General features: G+C 35.0%; 1 protein-coding gene and 1 non-coding gene across 3 annotated transcripts in view; one reads left to right on the top strand and one right to left on the bottom strand.

Annotated features, from left to right (window-relative positions):
• rdgA (retinal degeneration A) overlaps nt 1-14,241 on the bottom strand; it is a 727,627-nt gene that overhangs the window by 406,426 nt on the left and 306,960 nt on the right. The gene's annotated exons all lie outside the window — the stretch shown is intronic.
• On the top strand, nt 5,258-5,329 carry TRNAN-AUU (transfer RNA asparagine (anticodon AUU)). Its single transcript has one exon. It is a non-coding gene; the product is annotated as a tRNA-Asn (tRNA).

Here is a 14,241-nt window from a genome sequence, read left to right as displayed (position 1 = left end):
CTGTATGTTTGTTACCTTTTCACGCGATAATGGCTGAACCGATTTCGATGAAAATTGGAATATAAATTAAGTTCGTTGTAACTTAGATTATAGGCTATATGGCATTCAAAATACATTATTTAAAAGGAGGGTTATAAGGGGGCCTGAATTAAATAAATCGAAATATCTCGCTTATTATTGATTTTTGTGAAAAATGTTACATAACAAAAGTTTCTTTAAAAATAATTTCCGATAAGTTTTATTCCTTGAACAATTTTGATAGGACTGATATTTAATGAGATAAATGAGTTTTAAAATTAAAATAACCGCCATCTAAGGCCGTGTAATGAATTAAAAAACAAATGACTTCGTCTATAAGGGGCCTTGGACAGCAACAATCGAAAGCTATGAAAGATAGCCTACAGATAATGTTCTGTGTATGAAGTAATATCAGAAGTTAAATTAACCGGTTTGTATAATTAATTATTAATTCACCATTGGAAAGTGTAGTTTCTCTAGATGGACATAATGCTGTAATGTTATTACAGTAACTTCTGAGTGAATCGAGGACAGGTAAGATTAAAATAGCTTCTTACGCACAGAAAACTTGATAGGCTATTCTGTACATTCGTTTCCTGTATTTCCTAAAATAATTTTTATGATCAAATGAGTGGTCTCTGGATCAAAATGATCGCATTTTAATTATGCAAATACAATTTAAATTAAGTAACATAATAAACGATTTATCCTTATATCAAACACTAATGTTCCCTGGATCTAATGTCCTATTTTAATTATGTAATTAGGTACATTATATTTATTTCTAACGGGTGCAGCGGAGCGCACGGGTACGGCTAGTAATTTTAATATAATAGAAAAAAATTGGTAGGAAAATTAAAATTTCACAATACTATTACATTATACAACATATAAAATATGGACATTACGATACATGTTTTCCTTACAGTCCGACACGGTTTAATAAACTAGCGTGAGAAATGAAGTTTTGCCAATTTAAGGGTTAAAATATTTACCTTTTAAGAGGTTCAGAAGATTGTAATGGAAATTCTGAAGGCCTCTCTTCAAATTCTACACTATCATCTATATGTTAACACGTAAATTTTTGTTTTAATGTACAAATCTAATCATTATTTTGCTCGTTTCATTTCCCTTTATCTTTTATGTTTGTTAATTCCGGATCCCAGTGGTCAACTTCACTTGAGGACGGATGATTTGAAATAAATCTTAGTAGTAAAAAACAAAAATATCCGCCCTAGATATGGGTTCGATAGATCGGCCTACTAATCAATTCACAATGAACAATGATTAAAAACAATTATGTGACAATTTGAAAGAAAAAAATCATTAAGTTAAATGATAAGAAAACATTGGAAATCATTTACAATAAAAGTTTCTTGGGTACAAATGATTACTAATTATAGCTAAGGATGATTTTAACACATGAGATCCTATGGCATCAATCGTTGCATCAGAAATTTTAAATTGTTTAAGTTGATTTAAAGTTTCTCGTGAGATCGTACCACGGGCACCAAACATGAGCCCAAAAATTATTATTAATTATTTTAAAATGTTGTCACAGGCTAAAATTCGCATAGTTAATTTAAAGTGTTGTCACAGGCTAAAATTCGCATAGTTAATTTAAAATGTTGTCAGGCTAAAATTCGCATAGTTAATTTAAAGTGTTGTCACAGGCTAAAATTCGCATAGTTAATTTAAAATGTTGTCAGAGATTAACATTCGCATAGATAATTAATAGTAATATGCGTTACAAGAGCGGTATGTTGAAGTTTCCATGTTCGAGGAAACGTTTGAAAAAGCGAAACGTAGTTGAGCTTTTTTAATTTCCGAGAATTGAAAGAAAACATACCGCTCGTGTATCGTACATTATTTTGTGCGAAGATCGTTTATTACATACCTGAAAGAGGAATTTCTAATTAGTTTCAATGAAATCTCCATCTTGATTTCTGTTCAATGACGGCAAATTAGCAAAACAAAAATATCTATCTTCAACATTGTTGCTTTAAAATGTTTTCTGTGTTTACTATACTCCAGCAGGCCGTGATATACGTCTGTCTTTTTTTTTCCCAGTCTATAAATGCGAACTTAAAACAAACGGTAAGGTTATGTAATGATTTATTTTTCATTTTAATATTTTAACAATATCATTTATATAACATATTGCAGTAATAACATCGGTATCTGGAATCTTGTTGATTTTTTCACGGCTACCTTAATGTTACTTGCATCACAAATGCAGTAACTTTAGTGTAGTTGTAGAGTTTACTTAATTTTTGCAAATATTTAAAAACAATAATTAACAGTGCAATTTAGGTGAAATTGCAGTGGTAAGTTTCCAATTTATTATTATTGCTATATTGAACGTCTCTAAAAATAATATGTTAAAAGCCTAAAGCAGTAAAATCAATATGTTACTTAAGCGGTAAGAAGAGGAAAGTTGTTATGTGTGTTAGGTTGGGAATACTGAATGTGGAATTTTAGACTTTCCGCGGATTGGTTTTGTGCGGAAACCAAGCAAATACGCACGATCTCGCACAAAAATATTTTCAGACTAAAATTCGCATAATTTATTTAAAATGTCACAGGGTAAAATTCGCATAGTTAATTTAAAGTGTTGTCCCAGATTAAAACTCGCATAGATAATTAAAAATATTTTCAGAGTAAAATTCGCATAATTAATTTAAAATGTTGTCACAGACTGAAATTCGAATAGTTAATTAAAATGTTGTCATAGACTAAAATTCACACAACTAAATAATTTTGTTACTAACATTTTTTATTTTCTAACAAGTCATCCTTAAGGATTAATATTCAATTGAAACTTTACAGTCTAATCTTTCTAAGATTGCGTAAAGATAAAAATATGAAATATTCGTAAGATATTTCGTGTCAGTTTCCTAATCTTAAATAACTTCCATTTTTTTATTAACTGAGATTTTTTTCAGTGATTTTACAAGAGTCGTTGAGCACTTTTCTTTCAAATGAACTTAATTTTAGCTTAGTTCCATGTTGCAAAGAAGAACTTCAACAACATTACATAAATTTGGGTGTGGGGTATAGAACTGTTTATTAAAAGTAGCCTATATGAAAAGACTCTGGTAGATTATTGTCCTAGAATCTGGGGAAGGTTCAGCAGCCCAAATGCTAGGAGCAAATGTCGATTGTCCAATTGCGACAAGTGGCTTTCATGAATCTGATGCTCACAGGGGAGCCACCCTCCTCCAGTCCTGACTGAACAAGGTCTCATTCACAAACGACAAGCTGCAGGGCTTGGATCCCTGAGCTTTTAAATCCTATATCAGCATCGGAAACTCATGTTACTCACAAGACCATCTATTTTTAACTATCGCAGATGATAAATTAAATCAGGAGTTGGAGTGTGTTGCTGGAATGATACACAGAAACGGGAGTAAACGAAAAAAATCCTCTGCAACGACTGTTTTGACCACCAAAATTCCGTCATGACCTTGCCGGGGATCGAGCCCGGGCAGCCTTGATGGATCACCCGGGCGCTAGCGTTTGAGACACAAACGTGAAAAAAAAAAAAACACAGGACAAAGACAAGAAAAGGGACGAAAACCCAGTTCTCATATACGGTAGATACGAGTAAATCACCAGTTACTTCGGCAATCTAATATGGATCTGGAAGAGTTTGAAACATGCCATTTATACGTCATCAATATTCAATGTATTATAAAATCGGTTACAATAGACAGTCTGACAGACGGAATTCTATGTTTCGCGTTTACAACTGCACAATCATATTTTTAAGTCAACACTTGAAATCTGCCTGTTAAGTATTATAATATATTCTATAAACTTTGATTTATGGGAAAGTAAGACCTAGATATGTATATGAGCTGATGTGTAGCACTCCAAATTTATTCTCTAACAGAGTTTAAAAGTTAAGTTTCTGAAAGTACTGTGCTGGAATCCCTGTTTCAACAGACAATACAGTGGGAAGTTGAGCCTGCGTACTTGCATTCATTTGAAAAGTTTTAAAAGTCAGTTCCACTCTTTATTTTTATTCTGAGTAACAATATCTCAACTTGAAAAGAAACAGAACTGAAGTACAACTTCGGTACTTCAAACGCCTCCAACGAAGATAGACCTAAATCACTGGCTTAATAATAGTAATATTTATGATAAATAAATTTCACATACTTCTAAAATAATGGCCACTAGGATGCATTTGTAATTACAATTACCGTTATAAAATTTCTTACAATTCTAATATAGGTATTTTCTATTTCTTCTAGATTGTATAGAGTAGTGGGCAAAGATAACGTCATATGAAATACTGCCTGCAAAACATAGCAACGACGGGGAAGAAGGAAGGTATACATAGCCTATATAGTGTTCTACCCAAGCGTAGATCTTTCACTGCAAACTCAGCTTTCTCCAATCTTTCCTATTTTCTGCCTTCCTTTCTTATCTCCGCATATGATCCACACAATCTTAATGTCGTCTATGATGTGATATCTTCTTCTGCCCCGAACTGTTCCCTCGTTCACTATTCCATCCAGTGTATCCTTCAGCAGCCAGTTTCTTTTCAGCCTGCGACTCAACCAATTCCTTTTTATTTCTCTGATCAGTTTCATCACCATTCTTTCTTCTCCCACTCTTTCCAACACAGCTTTATTTTGCAAATCTAGTCTTTCAGGTGAAGCTCCCTGTAAAGCAGATTTGAATAATTTCAAGGGAAAAATTGTTCCGTGGCCGGGTATCGATCCCGGGACCTCTGGTTGAACGTACCAGCGCTCTACCACTGAGCTACCCGGGAACTCCACCCGACACCGTCTCAACTTTTCCCTTTATATCCACACAACTCGCGTGGGCTGACGAAACGCCAGAGACCCACAACGAGTGCACACAATCTCTGTGTGACTTGGAATTGTGGTTTTCTGTTAACGTACACAGTAACGTATATATTATGCAAATCTAGTCTTTCCCGGGTAGCTCAGTGGTAGAGCGCTGGTACGTTCAACCAGAGGTCCCGGGATCGATACCCGGCCCCGGAACAATTTTTCCCTTGAAATTATTCAAATCTGCTTTACAGGGAGCTTCACCTGAAAGACTAGATTTGCATAATAGATACGTTACTGTGTAGGTTAACAGAAAACCACAATTCCAAGTCACACAGAGTTTGTGTGCACTCGTTGTGGGTCTCTGGCGTTTCGTCAGCCCACGCGAGTTGTGTGGATATAAAGGGAAAAGTTGAGACGGTGTCGGGTGGAGTTCCCGGGTAGCTCAGTGGTAGAGCGCTGGTACATTCAACCAGAGGTCCCGGGATCGATACCCGGCCCCGGAACAATTTTTCCCTTGAAATTATTCAGCTTCATTTTGTTATTTTGTCCGTCCATTTTACACGCTCCATTCTTTTCCATTTTACAGGTCTTCATGAGGCTTTTAATTGTTGATAAGGAAACGTTAAGATGGAATTTTTTCCTGTAATAGTTGTTGATATTCATAATAATTGTTACCAATATATTTTCAACTTCTTTCTTTCCTTTAATTTCCCTTCCCTTCCCTTCCCTTCCCTTCCCTTCCCTTCCCTTCCCTTCCCTTCCCTTCCCTTCCCTTCCCTTCCCTTCCCTTCCCTTCCCTTCCCTTCCCTTCCCTTCCCTTCCTCTCTTCTTTTCTCCTTTCCTTTCCGTTTTTTTTAACTAGTCACAAGTTAAGAAATGTTAGACCTACTATTTTGTTGAGTCAGATACACTTTGCAGGAAAATCATTTATATAATATTTATCTTATTTTATTAAATTCTGTAGTGCAATAAATTGTAAACTATGTTACTTTAATCAAGAATTTTCTGCCGTATTTTAGCAGAAAATACATATTTTTTTTTTAAGTGGCTGAACAGCCAACGAATTTACATTTCAAACTAGTACTGTTCCATGATAACAATGGTACATGAATGCAAGTCACTGTACAATACAAGCATACAGGAAGGCTTTCTCGGGTCCTGCCTGGACTTGGCTGAATGGGTCAGTCCAATACTAAATTTTAACCTGCTCTGCAGTGCGCCAGAACCCAAGCCTGACTCAGGCAGTTACGGGCGAGAGTATTGTCTGCTTTGCCGGTGTCAGAAGTGGAAGGAAGGTTATTTGAAAATCTGCTTCAAAATTGAGGTATGTTTATTTTATGATTAGTATAGTATTTTGAATTAATATTTCTCAATTATGCTGAAAACCACTGCTACTTTCGTAGGATTCAGTCAGCTGTACTGTTATTGCAAGTTATCTTGAACCTTACATCCAAGTCTGTCTTTCGAACTGCTCGGTACGACATGTACTCATCAACGTAACGGCACGACAAGGATGCCCCTCCCTCGGGTAACGTGACTCTCTTCAGAAAACGTTGGTTCTTTCACTTTTCGGCTCTCTACTGTAAAATAACTTTGTTCAATACAGACATCATCATCTCACGACACTCCGTCTTTGAGAGGAGAACATGGTTTCGTAGCAGGTTTTAATTAACCTGTAATGAGTAAGCATTTAAATATAATCGTGTGTACACTCCTCCTCTCTCATCCGGGCTAGGGACCGGCAATGGCGGAGTTACTACAGCTATTTCTATAGATTATTAGGCCTACGTGACTTACACCTACAGCTCATATGTACATATTCTTATAACAATATTTTACAGGCTTATTATTTGAATTTAAATTAATTTACAATTATACACAATCCATAATCCTATCATTGCTGCCATCATCGTCATCGTCTTCATCGCTTGGTCGAAAATTAATTATTATTTCGTCAATGGCATGATCTATTCGGAATTATCTTCTTAATCATAGGTACTAAACTACAGCCGGCCAATCTCCGGCTCTGACATTTCGCTCGGAAAGAGAAGAGAGAACGAGAGAGAAAAATAGTGACCAGCATTGCCAACCTGTGGCGTTTTGAAGTTGTGAAAAGAATCTCGAAATTCCACTGTGAATGGAACTATTCTGCTAAGTTTTAACCTTAAAACACTCTGTTTCGGTTTAAAGTAATGTTTTTAATTCTATTGTAATTTGCTGTTACAAGACTTGAGTTCTGATATGCGAAGATTAATTCAATCGCAGTTTGCAATGCTGGGGGAGAGGCGGGCACTAGAGGTTAAAGTTGTCTGCTAGAACCAACCAGCTATGAGCGTCTGATGTACAAGCGCGATGTTGCCACTTCTTTTTTATGCGAAGCACGTGGCGAAAAAGTCGTTAGTTCTTTGTGTTAGCCTATAGCACAGGCGAAGTAGTTTTGTTTTGTGCTTGAGCGATTTACGGTACCTGTAAACCTGATTATTGATATAGTAATATGACTAATGGTCGTCAGAATTAAAGAAGGAAAAAAATCGGCTCTTTTAAGAGCTAAAGTCATGAATTTATATACAGATTGCGTGAATATTTTGAGAAGGAGCGGGACAACGGTGAACCTCTTCTCCCTGTTACGAAAGTGGTAGATAGAGTTTGTGACGCTTTGAAGATGGGAAAAACAACCGTTAAAAGTGTGGCGTCTTTCCACTTGAGTATTAACAGAGTCTAAGGAAAGAGTCTAGGCTATTTCATTTGATATGCCTTCATTATGAAGATATCCCCATAGTCTGTGGTAACATACCGTAGACCTTTGCATAATTTACATACGTGTTTGCATTAGTTTTTATTCTGTTATAATTATTTAGCTGTGTATTATCGCCGCGCTCTCATGGTTAACATTCGGCAGGTCTTTGAGCGGCCTCGTGAATAACATTCGGCAGGTCTTTGAAATTTACTTGTATTATTGTTTTCAATTTCTTGTGTCGCCGCTCCAATCACTCGCCTCAATTTCAATATTGCAACCAATAAGCTGCTTCAATTATTAAATGACACTTATTTGTCTAATCCACGTGGACTAAAACCGAGGTTGCAATGTCTTGTGCTGAGGACGAACATTAAGGAATGTGATTAAAAATTATTATTAAATAGTTGTCAAGAGTTAAGAGTGTCAACGTACTCGTATATGAAATAATAATAATAATAATAATAATAATAATAATAATAATAATAATAATAATAATAATAATAGCCATTTAACAATATAACAAACTAGTGCTTATTCTTATCGAGGAAGTAGACGTGACAACGTGACGCTTAGAGTGAAACCTACAGAGCAACAATCGGTCGGCAAAATTATGTTTTAAAAGCACACCGCACGTTATTGTATGATGTCGACATCTTAAGCATGAGGCCACGGCGATAATACATTAACGAAAGATGCATCTACGTTTGTGAAAAATGATTTACATACGCGTTCCCATTAGTTGTTATTCTGTTATAATTACTTAGCTGTGTACATTAACGAAAGATGCGATCTACGTTTGTGTAAAACTGTAAAATTATTTACATACGTGTTCGCATTAGTTTTTTTTTTTTTGTGATCTACGCTAACTGTGTACATTAACGAAGGATGTGATCTAAGTTATATGTAAAATGATTTATAGCCAAGCCTACGCGTTCAAATTAGTTTCATTCCGCGCCACAAAATCGGCCGGCGAGCGCGTGACAGTTTTCATTCTGTCTACACTGTCTTCCTCGGTCACGAGAAACGTCAGCGCCGGAGAAAGACCGGCTGTACTGTACTTTCTGAACAAGATAGAATTCTTCGATTGCATCCCGAATGACATACTGATCGAAGTCGTCCACTTCAACTTTACACAAATCCTAATTCTGGAATGAATTAATATGTTTCGTAGAACTATAACAAAATAATAACTTACAACAGTACACACATTACTGTATGTCGCTCACAGTACACACATTATTGTACATAATTATTATAACAATAATTTCTAAACATTACATACCTATTCTTTCCCGGAGTAGTGTGAGGTTCATTCGGTTGTAATTCAATATTATGCTTAATTCCCTTCACGGAACTAATACTTTTGCCAGAGTATTTAGCGTATTTAGCCGCTCTCTCACATTCCTTATCAAGGGATTCCAACAAACATTTGTTTAATTTTTCCTCCTCGCAACACTTAATTATATTTGCGATAATTTCTCTTTCTCCGCTGTGGATAACAGCGTTACTTTTTCTCCGCGGTGGTGTGATTTCGCCATAATTACTACCCTGTGGTTGCTGCTCCATGTTAACACTAATGGTACGCAGTGAAGGAAATAGTTCTATGTTTCTTGACAAGAGATCATGATGCGGAGCATGCGCAAACAACTCAGTTGGCTCCACCCACGTTAAGCGCTTCCTTCCCTCTCACCCTCTGACCACGCTCAAGAAGTTCAAGATAACTTGCAATAACAGTATAACTCCTTAACGGTTGATGATTCGACCCATGTTCATACGATATTTTAACCCCTTCAGGCCTGGTGTACATTATAGTGTACATTGTTTCTTTTTTTGGAATGTCTTCGATACTTTTAAATATTTTGAAAAATTCAGTGTGATAGAAATGGAGAATATTATTTTTGAAACATTTCTATACCTGAATTAAAAACAAAGTTTTGGGGCCCCAGGGGTCAAAATTGTCACAAAATTTTTATTTTCTGTGAAGACTTAATTTGGGAATTTTGAATCCCCAGAATGATTATGTGACCAGTTTTTTTTTTCAATTTTTTTTTAAATATAAATTCAGGTCTGAAGGTGGTAAAGCTCAAAATGACCTATAGAACTGATTTCTAAAGCGCGGGACATTAGCCGTGATTCACCCTGTATTAGCAATATCATGATCAAAATACATTGTACCCCTTCAGTCCTCTCCAAGTATCCCCAAGAGTACGGATACCACAGGTTGAGAACATTATCCTATCCAGATAATATTGGAACCAACGCAACGGCGAGGTTTCTACGCAGCAAAGCCTAATATTGCCTACACCACACCGGCATCGGCATGGAACATGAATATTCGTAGCCTGTGAGAGGTGTACGATGTCGTGTTAATATCGGGAGTGACTCCACGTAGAGGGCCAGAAAATGTATGTGGGAATGAGTGTCTTCACAGGGCCGGTTGACGGCGGTTGTGGCTGCACTGCCAGCAGGAAATATGAGGTTCGATACCGCAACACGGACCCGCCAGTAAATGAAATATGCATGGCCTGCGACCCAGCGTGCCTGTCCTCAGATGTCCATTTTACGAGCAGAAGAAACGTGACCGTGTCGATAACTCAAAATATATTTCAGTAGTGTTGTCTCGTTGTTTCTGGTGGAATAATATTTATTAGACTGTATGGTTCACACAAACTCCTTTTTTGGGGATTGGTAGACGTACATCTGCATTAGGAATAATAATAATAATAATAATAATAATAATAATAATAATAATAATAATAATAATAATAATAATAATAACAAAAATAATAATTAATAACATTAATAATAATAATCATCATAATAATAAAATACCGATTATCCGTCACTCTATTAACCGATTGGTGGATTATCCGACTGTCTTTCTCGCTCGCAGAAAAAACATGAAGTACTGTACATTATATTAGTACGAATTTTTTCTACAGAGTGTTTTTTTTTACAAACCTTTACACTTACGCATTATGGCCTACAATTCGAGTGGTCGTACTGCTTAACTTCTATGCAAAATATCTTCTACAAGTGTCAAAAGAAAACATGTTGTGCAAGTAAATTGAGCGATTTGGGAAAAGAGAAAATGTGGTTAATCTCACATGACAATACGAGATATGAATTACAACTGTACGCGATTTAGGCTAATGAAAAATAAAATATAAACTGTATAAAATTTGTAAATCTACAACATGAGGCCTCTACTATTCCTATCTTTCCACAGACAGTCGTCATAAGGAGTTTCCTTGGCCATTAAAAACCCGTCGTTGAAAACCAGACTTAAGTACAATAAATAGATCTAATGTTTTAATAACTGACTTACGGGAAAATCAAACATTAATTGTAAGAAAAAAAAGACTTAAATTACTGAACTTCTGATCCACTACCTATCGTATTAAAAGAAAATTCCACGGAGGAAATTACGAAAATATTATGTACTTAGTTTATGAAAACTTTTTATGGTACGGATTATCCGATTTTTTCGATTAACCGTTCAGCTCCTCCCCTTCATTACCACGGATAGTAGAGATTTTACTGTAATAATAAGCATCATCATAAAGTAATAATAGTAATAATAATAATAATAATCATCATCATCATAGTAATAATAATAATAATAATCATGGTAATAGTAATAACAATCATAGTAGTATTAATAATAATAATAATAATAATAATAATAATAATAATTTGTTTTTAACTAATATTTAATATACTGTACAACAGCCAGGGCCAATAACAGTTCAGCACATGACAATTTCATAATTAATAATGATAGAAATTACAATAAAAGTGCATTGGAATAATTATTAATTTATATTGTCAAAATTGTATATAATAATTGTAATTGAAAATGAAAGGATGGAATCATATAAATGAATATAATACTAGTACATTATGCAACGAGCCTATAATGATAGTGATTAAGTCGCGAGTATGTTTATGAAACGAGCGCAAGCGAGTTTCATAATTTTCATACGAGGGTCTTAATTACCATTATAGTCAAGTTTCATACGACTTTTAATGCTCGACCATATTTCTAATTTGAAATTATTCAGAAGTATTCATTTTATTCTTATGTGACTGAAAAGCAGAAGTGACCTTGTGCATAGCTCGTAAATTGTGAGATGTGCGCAGACGCGAAAGTATTGATTTTTTTCCGAGGAACAGATGTTCACATTGATCTTGATATAATCTAGAGAGTAAACTAAATATTAATATTGATATAACATTGAAATTAAATTAGACATTGAAAAACGAGATGACAAATTGAATTTATTTGAATATTATTTACAATTAACGCTAATTATAATAGTAACTGAACATAACCTTCCGCGACAGTATTGGATTTTCAGCCTCCGTGACTTTTCGCTAATTGTCTTTCGATTGCATACCCGAGAATAATCATACTTGCGGTTTTATAATGGTACAATCAGTACAATGGAGATTTCTCATTGGCTGAACAACTGAATTATAATGAATAGGTGTACTTTAATGACGTGCATTAAAGGGATACTACCAGGTGTATAATTACTACATTTCTTCATGGTCGAGCATAAAAATATATAAAAGATGGCGAGAATAATATTATAATGCATATCTAAACAAAAGACTTAAATTAATAACTGACATAAAACTCCAAAAATATATACTAAACATGAAATGGATCCAAGTTCAAACCATGCAAATTAGCATCTGTAGACCGGAGAGAGAGATTTAGAATTTCTATTGTAAAAAAATTTATGAAATCTTAAACCCTTAGCAAGAATATGAAGACTGATACTGCTTAGGAAGGATTCATAATCAATATCACCCTTAATTACTTTACAAAAAAATAAATAACCAAGATCTTGACGTCTGGCAAATAAACTACAGCAATTAAAATATTTATTTTTAAAAGGGGGACAAGACTAACAAGGAATATCACTTTTGTTGACGTCGTACAAAATTTCTGTAATGAGAGAGCAAAAGAAAACACAGCTTCCCAAATTTTCATGTCGCTTTCCACTTGTAAATATATGCATAATGATCTCTACTTCTGAAAATATTTACGAATTTCATTACTATACAGTGCTTTCATTTCGAAACTTCCCAGTCTAAATAACTAATTATTTAAATTGAATTAAATTTAAACAAAAAAAGCCAATTTCGATATTGAGGGGGAATCAGGCTTAATTGCATTTTAGATTTCACCCCCACCCCTACTTTGAAATTTCAAATGACATCCCTATATTTTTATACTTAAATATGAAAGAGCATTCAATTGTTTATAGGCCTACACCTCATTCATTTGTTTTCGCATCTTTTGTTTTCTATCGTCGCGTAGCAACCCGGATTGTTGTTATTGTTGATTAGAGCTCAAGAGAATAAAGCTACAAAACCTTATTGAGCATTCCATGTAATAGTTGTGTTTGTGTATTAAATTATTTTAAAATGGTGTATATCCTTCAAGAGACAACATAAATCATCCTTATTGATTAAATTGAGGAAATTACACAAAATAAACTGTATTTTGATTCATGTCGCTCCGGTCCGAGCTGTACCGGGTAGAAGTTGGGATAGTACCCGCTGTAGGCGCTATCTCAGCGAGATTGAAACTCTTCCCCATATCCTTGGCTTCTGCCCCTATAGTGAAGCCCTTCGCAACATACGTCACCATGCTGTCCGTTCTATGCTGGCCGAGGCACTGAAGGAAGTAGGGTTTACAGTCCATCAAGAGGTGCAGGGACTAGCCACACAAGGAAGTGTTCGGCGAATTGATATCATTGCCATTAAGAACAACTCGGCATACATTCTCGATTCCACCATCAGATTTGAGACACATGCAGATCAACCACATGAGGTGGACAGTGAAAAGAAACGGATCTATGGACCAACAACCTCGTTCTATAAAGATCAATATAGCCTGTCCCACATTGATGTAATAGATCTGATGGTGGGAGCATGAGGTACCATATCTCCTTCTTTGCCAACAAATGTAAAAACCTGGGGCTAACACACAGCATCGTGAAGGAAATAGCCATTAGTGTCCTCAAAGGATCGGTTCAGATATTGAGAAATCATTTGTATGGGAGTGATAATGGAAATTTCAATTAGTTATCTTAAGCGATGGCTGTTGATTGATTTAGATATCAATGCCAATAAATCCGTACTATTATTCTTCTCGCGGTATATGGCATTCAAATCATTCTAATCTATCTGATATTTTTTCCCCCCTTTCTTAACTGTAAATGAGCACAAACGCCATTTAGGTGTAAATTTTTCTGACATTTTGTATATTGGATTCCCTAACCGTTTCAAATGTATATAATTTTACCTTTTAGGTGTGTTTCCAAATTATATGTAATACGCTTTGTCAAATCTGGCAACCTTTTCATAAGGGAAGCTAAATTTATATTTATATTTAGACTGGGAAGTTTTGAAATGAAAGTCCTGTATAATAATTGTAATTGAAATAAAGGTGATGCAATTCAATTTTTATAAGATAGTATTTATAAATACAAAGCTCTGTAGGTTACAATTCTGCAGTGCTTGGGAAAAGTGACATAAGTCAGTTTCCACAAACCTTTTTTGATAATTTATTGACAACTTACACTGGTTTATGTCCATTTGATTTTTTTCTGTATGAATTATTGTAATGGGAGGAATACTTATGTCTCTTTTTCCAAGCCA

Source organism: Periplaneta americana, chromosome 4, assembly GCF_040183065.1.
Source record: "Periplaneta americana isolate PAMFEO1 chromosome 4, P.americana_PAMFEO1_priV1, whole genome shotgun sequence".
NCBI classification, from domain to species: domain Eukaryota; kingdom Metazoa; phylum Arthropoda; class Insecta; order Blattodea; family Blattidae; genus Periplaneta; species Periplaneta americana.
Note: the sequence above shows the minus strand (reverse complement) of the source record. Positions and strands in the feature narration are given on the sequence as shown.